The sequence below is a fragment of the Tenrec ecaudatus genome, chromosome 4 (genome assembly GCF_050624435.1).
Source record: "Tenrec ecaudatus isolate mTenEca1 chromosome 4, mTenEca1.hap1, whole genome shotgun sequence".
NCBI lineage: Eukaryota > Metazoa > Chordata > Mammalia > Afrosoricida > Tenrecidae > Tenrec > Tenrec ecaudatus.
The window spans coordinates 51,813,356-51,820,238 of record NC_134533.1 but is presented as its reverse complement, the minus strand read 5'-3'; positions in this window follow the sequence as shown (position 1 = coordinate 51,820,238).

Below are 6,883 nucleotides of genomic sequence, written 5' to 3'. Positions count from 1 at the left end.
ATCAATGATCCAGAGAAGAATAAATTAATTTAAAAAAAGAAAAAAAATTAAAAAGAAAGAAAAGCCTATAAATGGATCAAGGTCTGATTTTTAACCTCTAGGAGTGTCCTCCAGTTGAGTCTGATGAGGTGCCATGCTCTGGCCCCAAAGTCTATCCTTTGCGCTCCCTTGGGATCTCCCTGATCTGCACACACACCCACCCTCACCCCCCGCCGCCATTGCTCTGCGGCACGCCCTTAGTGTTTTGCCTCGGTATGATGGGATCATACTGAGCCAATCCAGACACTGAGTCTCCAGTGTTGTCCCCAGTAGGGCCATGGGTCAGTGAGTGACGCCGTGTCTCATAGTGGGATCAGCCATATGGTCCACACTGTGCATAGGTTGTTCGGAGCAGGATATCATCCTCCAAGCCTGGTGGGCCAGGATGTGTTCCACTCTCTTCCTCCCCATTCATTTGCTCCCATGTGCTCTGATCAGACATGTCCCTCTCCCTGAGCTGCAGCTTCAGTGCCGTCCTCTAAAGTAAATTCTTCTGGGGGGAGGGGCAGTTGTCCACTTAGCTAGGATTGGGGCCCAAGCCCTCAGACCCCTCCACTGGCTCCCTTCTCCGTGCCAGCACACTACATTTGCACCCCGCAACACCGGATTGAAGTCTGGTCCCTCTTTCCCTGTGGAGACACAAACAATATCCTCCCCTTGGGTGGGTTAGTTTCCTATTCCCCCGATACACATGTCTATCCTTTCCCCGCCCCCTTTCCTCCCCTCTCCTTTTTAGTTGGCTACCATATGTACCGCTGGATTTGGTCTGGCCCCTACCATACTACCTGAACCTCACCCCAGGAATGTTTGTATACAGTGGCTTTTTCCCTGTGCCCCCTTTGTATTTCTTTCTATCTTTTAATAAACTTACCTCAGCGGACTCATGTTGTACTTGTCCTTTTGTGATTGGCTTACTTCACTTAGCATAATTTCCTCCAGTTTTTCCCATGCAGTGATATGCTTCATGCGTTCATCACTGCTCTTTAGCAATGTGTAGTACTCCATTGTATATATGTACCACAGTTTTTAATCCATTTGTCTGTTGATGGAAATTTGGGTTGTTTCCAACTCCTTGGAATTGTGAACTGTGCCGCAATGAACATTGGAGCACAGATGGCTGCCTTGGTTTGTTTCTTGCCTCTTCTGGGTATATGCCCAGTAGGGGGATTGCTTGTCCGTGTAGTAGCTCAATTTCCATCTGTTTTAGGTATTGCCAAATCAATTTCCATAGTGGCTGTACATACCTACAGGTCCACCAAAAGTGGATGAGAGTTCCTATCTCACCACAGCCCCTCCAACACTTGTTGCTTTCTGATTTTTTGAATTGGGCTACATTTGAGGGTGTCAGATGGTACCTCATTATTATCTTAATTTGCATTTCTCTTATGGCTAATGATTGGGAACATTTCCTCATATGTTTTTTGGGGGTCATTTTAATTTCTGCCCTTGTGAAACTTCTGTTCGGGTCCTTTTCCCACCTCCTCAGTGGGCACTTAGTTTTTCTCTTTGGGGTAGCTAGCAGAGTATTGTCGATTTTAGTAATAAGGCCTTTGTCTGATCTGTCAATACTAAAGATGTTTTCCCAGTCCGTGGACTCTCTTATTACTCTCTGATGAATTCTTTAGATGTACACAGGTGTTTTATCTTCAGTATATCCTACTTGTCAATTTGTGCCTCCTCTGTGTGTGTGTCCTTCCCTATATCTGATAGCCTGTGTATTCTCAGGTTTGTCCCAATTCCCTCATTGATGGCCCTAATAGTTTGGGGTTTTAACTTAAGGTCTGTGATCCACCTTGAGCTTATTCTTGTGTATGGGATGAGATAAGGGTCTTGCTTCATTTTTCTCCAGGTATGTATCCATTTTTCCCAACACCACTTGTTGAAGAGGGCATCTGCTTCCCATTTGATATTTTGAGACCCTTATCAAAGATCAGTTGTCTGTATGCTGATGATTTTATTTTTGAGTTTTCGGTTCTTTTCCATTGGTCTGAGTATCTGTCATTATACCAATACCATGTGGTTTTGACCACTGTGACTGTATAGTGTGTGCTAAAGTCAGGTAAAGCAAGCCCTCCCACTGTGTCCTTCTTGAGTTCTCTGCTAATTCTGGACTTCTTCCTTCTCCATTAGAAGTTGGTAATCAGTTTTTCCATTTCTTTGAAGAAAGATAAAGGTAATTGTATCGGGATTACATTGAATTTATGTAGTGTCTTGGGCAGAACTGACATCTTTACTATATTGAGTCTTCTAATTCACAATCATGGGATATTCATTCATTTGTTGAGGTAACTTTTGGTTTCCTGTAATAGTGTTCTGTAGTTTTCCTCATATAGATCTTTTGTTCTTTTAGTCAGGTATATCCCTAGATATTTCAATTGTGCTTGGCCATTGTGAAGGGTACCACCTTTTGGTCTCCTCTTCCGTGGGCTTATCTGATGTGTATAACAGTCCTATGGACTTCTGTTTGTTGATCTTGTATCCTGCCACTCTGCCATATTCCTCTATTGCTTCCAGTACTCCCCTTGTGGAGCTTTTGGGATTTTCCCTATATAAAATCATATTATCTATGAATAATGATAGTTTCACCTCTTCCTTCCCCAGACCTTTGATGTCTTTTCTTTGCCATATGTTGTTAGCTAAAGCCTCCAGTAAAAGAGTGGGGACAAGGGACATCCTTGTCTGGTCCCCTTTTCCAGTGGGATTGTGTTTGTCTTTTCTCCATCGACTACCATAGCTGTTGGTTTTTCAGCTATAGTTTATCTTATCTCGAGGAATTTTCCTTCCATTCCTATCTTCTTGAGTGTCTTAAACAGGAATTGGTGTTGGATGCTGTTGAATGCTTTTCCCGCATCTATTGATATTAGCATATGGTTCTTAAAGTTTTTCATGTCAATGTAGCAAATGATACTAATGGTCTTTCATATGATGAACTATCCCTGCATCCCGGTAACAGGATTTTTGAAGAGAGAATGGAACTGTGTCAAAATCATGTTAGAGCCACATGTGTGACTAAGAGGTTGAGGAAGCCCAAGTGGGGTCATTCCCCATGAATGGACCACACATTAGCTTGGCCATATCAGAACAAATGGGATCATCTGTCCTGACACTGTCAACCAGGCAGGAGCAAAAGTTTGGTTCAGGACATTTAAAAAGTAACAGTTTTTTTTTTTTCCATTTCTACCTTGGGGTTGTATTTATCATGTATGAGAATATGAGGGTGAGAGAGAATATACCCTCATGGGTTCAAACCACCACTTCTTTTGCACACCGCCTTATGGGGACACATCAGCCATGTAAACTGAAGGTCATATCCATCAAACATCAGCATAAATAGCCTTCCTCTGTCCCCTCTACAAGGAACCCTAGTGTTCAGGAAATTACATGTTGGGTTGCTACCTGCAAGGTCAGAAGTTCAAAAACCACTTGTCTCTCCAGGAAGAAAGATGAGGCTTTCTACTCCATAAAGAGATAGTCTGAGAAACCCACAGGGGCAGTTCTACCCGGTCCCATAAGGTCATTATGAGTCCCAATTGACTCGATAGCATTGAGTTTGAGGGGTACGTTCTGGTGCCAGTGACCTTGAATTGATTAAAAAGCCTGTGAAAGGAAGAATATGAGAGAGCTTCACAAGGGTTATAGAAAAACGTCATTATTTTTTCATTCTATTTTTCACAAACTTTTTGAAATCCTCTGCTATGTGGTAGGGCAAGGATGTGAATCTGGATCTGACTAACTCCCAAGCCCACTGCTTGGCATGAGTGTGAAGTTCCTTTATACAACGGTGCCTGGAACGAGAGTGTGCTCAGAACTCTAATCCCCAAAGGAGCGAGAGATTCCTGACACTGCTCCGGGCAACAAACTGGAAGAAGGCTAAAATGATACTGAATGCCTTTCCACACGTGGTCTAACTCCATGTTCAGCCTCATATCCATCACACTTCTGCGTGTCCCCTGTGTTCCAGCCTGGAGTCCAGAGCTAGGTGAAGTCATAGCCAGCTGGTGTACAGCGATGGCACCCGTGCGCTTTCATAAATGACACCCTTTCTCAACTGCTCTTTCAAAGCCCCATCTTCTAGGGTGACCTTGCTCAGTTGGCAATCCTCTCTCGGAGAGCAGGCCTTCCAGCCTGTCAGCTCTGCTTGTTTCTGCCTCTGTCAGACTGCCCCAGCCTTTCAAGCACTACAGCAGAGGGCATTATGGAACCAGGAAAAGGCACTGGAATAAGAATACATTGCCATTTCTTTTTTGTCTACTCTGGATCACATTGTACTTTAAAAGTTCTTTTAAATTAAATACAAGTATTTGGATTTAATTGTATTACAAGTGGTAAGATAAATACAACAAAAAATTACCCCTTTAATTATGTGAGTGTACAATTCAGTGACAGTCACTCTAGTCAATGTGTTGTGCAACAATCACATCTCCCTATTTCAAAAACTCTTCATCACCCCAAACTGAAACTCAGCACTCAGGAAGCCGTAACGCTCCACCCTTCACCACGTGGGTGTTTTTTTTATGGATGCCACACTTTGAATAGCTTTTAGGACTATTTATCATAGTGGAAACATTGTTTTCAACAAAGATTGAAAGAAAAAGCATGAAACTTTAATTTGCATTTCAGCAATGGCTACAGGTTAACACCTTTTTATGACTATAAGGAAGTCAGGAATAAATAATTATTTGAAAGATTCAATGGAAAGAAAAATGTGTGTAGGGCAGAAAGAGTAAGCTTTTTTTCCCCCAAGATCATTTTATTGGGAGCTAATACAGATATCATATCATTCCGTAGTTCAGTCACATCAGGCAGTATCGCGCAGTGGCTGCCACATCAGGTTCAAAGCATTCTCTTCCTTCCTGAGCTCCGTGACATCAGCTCCCTCCCCCCCGCACTCCCCCCCCCCCCACTGTACCACCCAGAAACCCTTATTCTACTTACTGTCCCTGTGGGCTCAGAGGCTTTTATACGTACCAGGAAGTTGAGTCTGTCTTGGTACAAGACGACCTCTGCCAGTGTGTGAGCTTTCACGGCTCACTTTACCCTAAATTCAGTCATTGTAGCTGCGGAGAATGGTTTCCTCAGTTTTACATCCTGATTTCCATCTGTCCAATTCGTGATGCCCTCAGCTTGCATCACCTGGAATGCCAAGCTCACCTCCCCAGAAGCTCCCCCTGCCTGACTCACATGCCCCGCTTATTATGGCATCTTAGTTACCGACTGCTTCAGAAATACCACGAGTAATGGCTTTAATGAACAGAAATGCATTCTGTCCCAGGGTGGGCTGAATGCTTTAATTCAGGGTGCCAGCTCCAGGGAAAGGCTGTCTCTGTGTCTCTTTGTCCCCCTTCAGCATCTGTGGGCCTCATGTCCCGTTGAGATCACGTCGTGGCATCAGTCTTCCTCTGGGTCTCCACGGTCCCCAGCAGATGGACTCCCCGGCTAAACTCATGGTCCATTCCGTGGTCTTCTCCTCTCTTGGGGGCATTCCGTTCTTTTCTCTTGGCTCACTTCACTCTCCTTTGACCTCCTGTAAGGAAAAAGGCGAGGCAGGCCACACCTCAGTGGCACTCACCTTACATTGGACCAGGGCTGTTTCATCCTACACTAATCCCTTAATCCCTTTACAATGGATTGATCAGATCAGATCATTACCCAATGGCCAAACCATTGAGATCCATTGTCAGCCAAGCTGGCACATATTGGGGAGGTGGAATTCCTCCCCTTCCTGCCCCTTAGGGTTGTCAGGAATGACTAAGAACACAGACTGAATGGCGCAGAGAGATGCCTTCAAATCCAGGCTTAATGTCATTCTAGTTGTGTGACTAAGAGAAGCTGATTAACTTCCCTGAGCTGATTTTTCTCACCAATAAAACAGGATGCTGCTACCCACACACAGTTATAACAAGATCAATCCTAGAACCAAGGCCCAGTAAAGTAGCCCAGGCAGAGCTATCAAAATATTGAGAGTTAGTCTTCCCATTCCAAGAACGGGAAGGAAAAGAGAGGACGCTTTGGTCATGCTGGAGGGTTAAGATCTAGACACCTTACTGTGAACCTGACCTTCACAATAATCTCTTTGTATTGACAGCCCCCAGCTTTTCTAGGCAGAAGTCTCCTAGACAATCACCCCACAAATTCCTTTTGAGAACATAGCATCTTCTTCAGTGACCTACATTAGTCCTCCTCCATCAATACGTCGCTGAGCCTTACACCATCCTGAGGGTTTGCGTCATCGAGGAATGAGTCTGGTCACCTCGAGGAGTTAGTTTTGAAATACAACCAGCATGCTCTTTAGAATGAGCCTGTTGAGTCTTCATCATGCTGACTCTGGACACTTTATCAAGACCGACCAATTCCTGGGAAAGGGCATCAAGTTCGATGAAGCAGAGGTCCAGGAAACATGAGAGAACCCCTCTGTGTCGTAGGGTGAGTGGTTCTCAACCTTCCTAATGCAGTTCCTCAAGGGGTGGTGACCCCCCAACCACAACATTCTTTTCACTGCTACTTCATCACTGTCATTTTGCTACTGTTATGAATCAGGCAACTCCTGTGAAAGGGTGGTTTCACCCCCAGAGGGGTCGTGACCCACAGGTTGAGAACCACTGATCTGCGAGGTGGCTCAACACAATAGCTGCAGCCGTGAGCTTAAGCAGTCAACAATTCTGAGTGTGGTACAGGATTTGGGGCAACATTTTCTTTTGCGACGCATAACACTGTTTTTAGTTGAAACCAACTCAAAGGCAGCGAACAAGAGGCGGGTCTGCAGGGAGTGTTTCTATCTCACAACTCAGGAAGCTGAGGGCTCAGTGTAAGGGGAACTTCTGTTCGCAGGGGTTGCTGGGAGCAC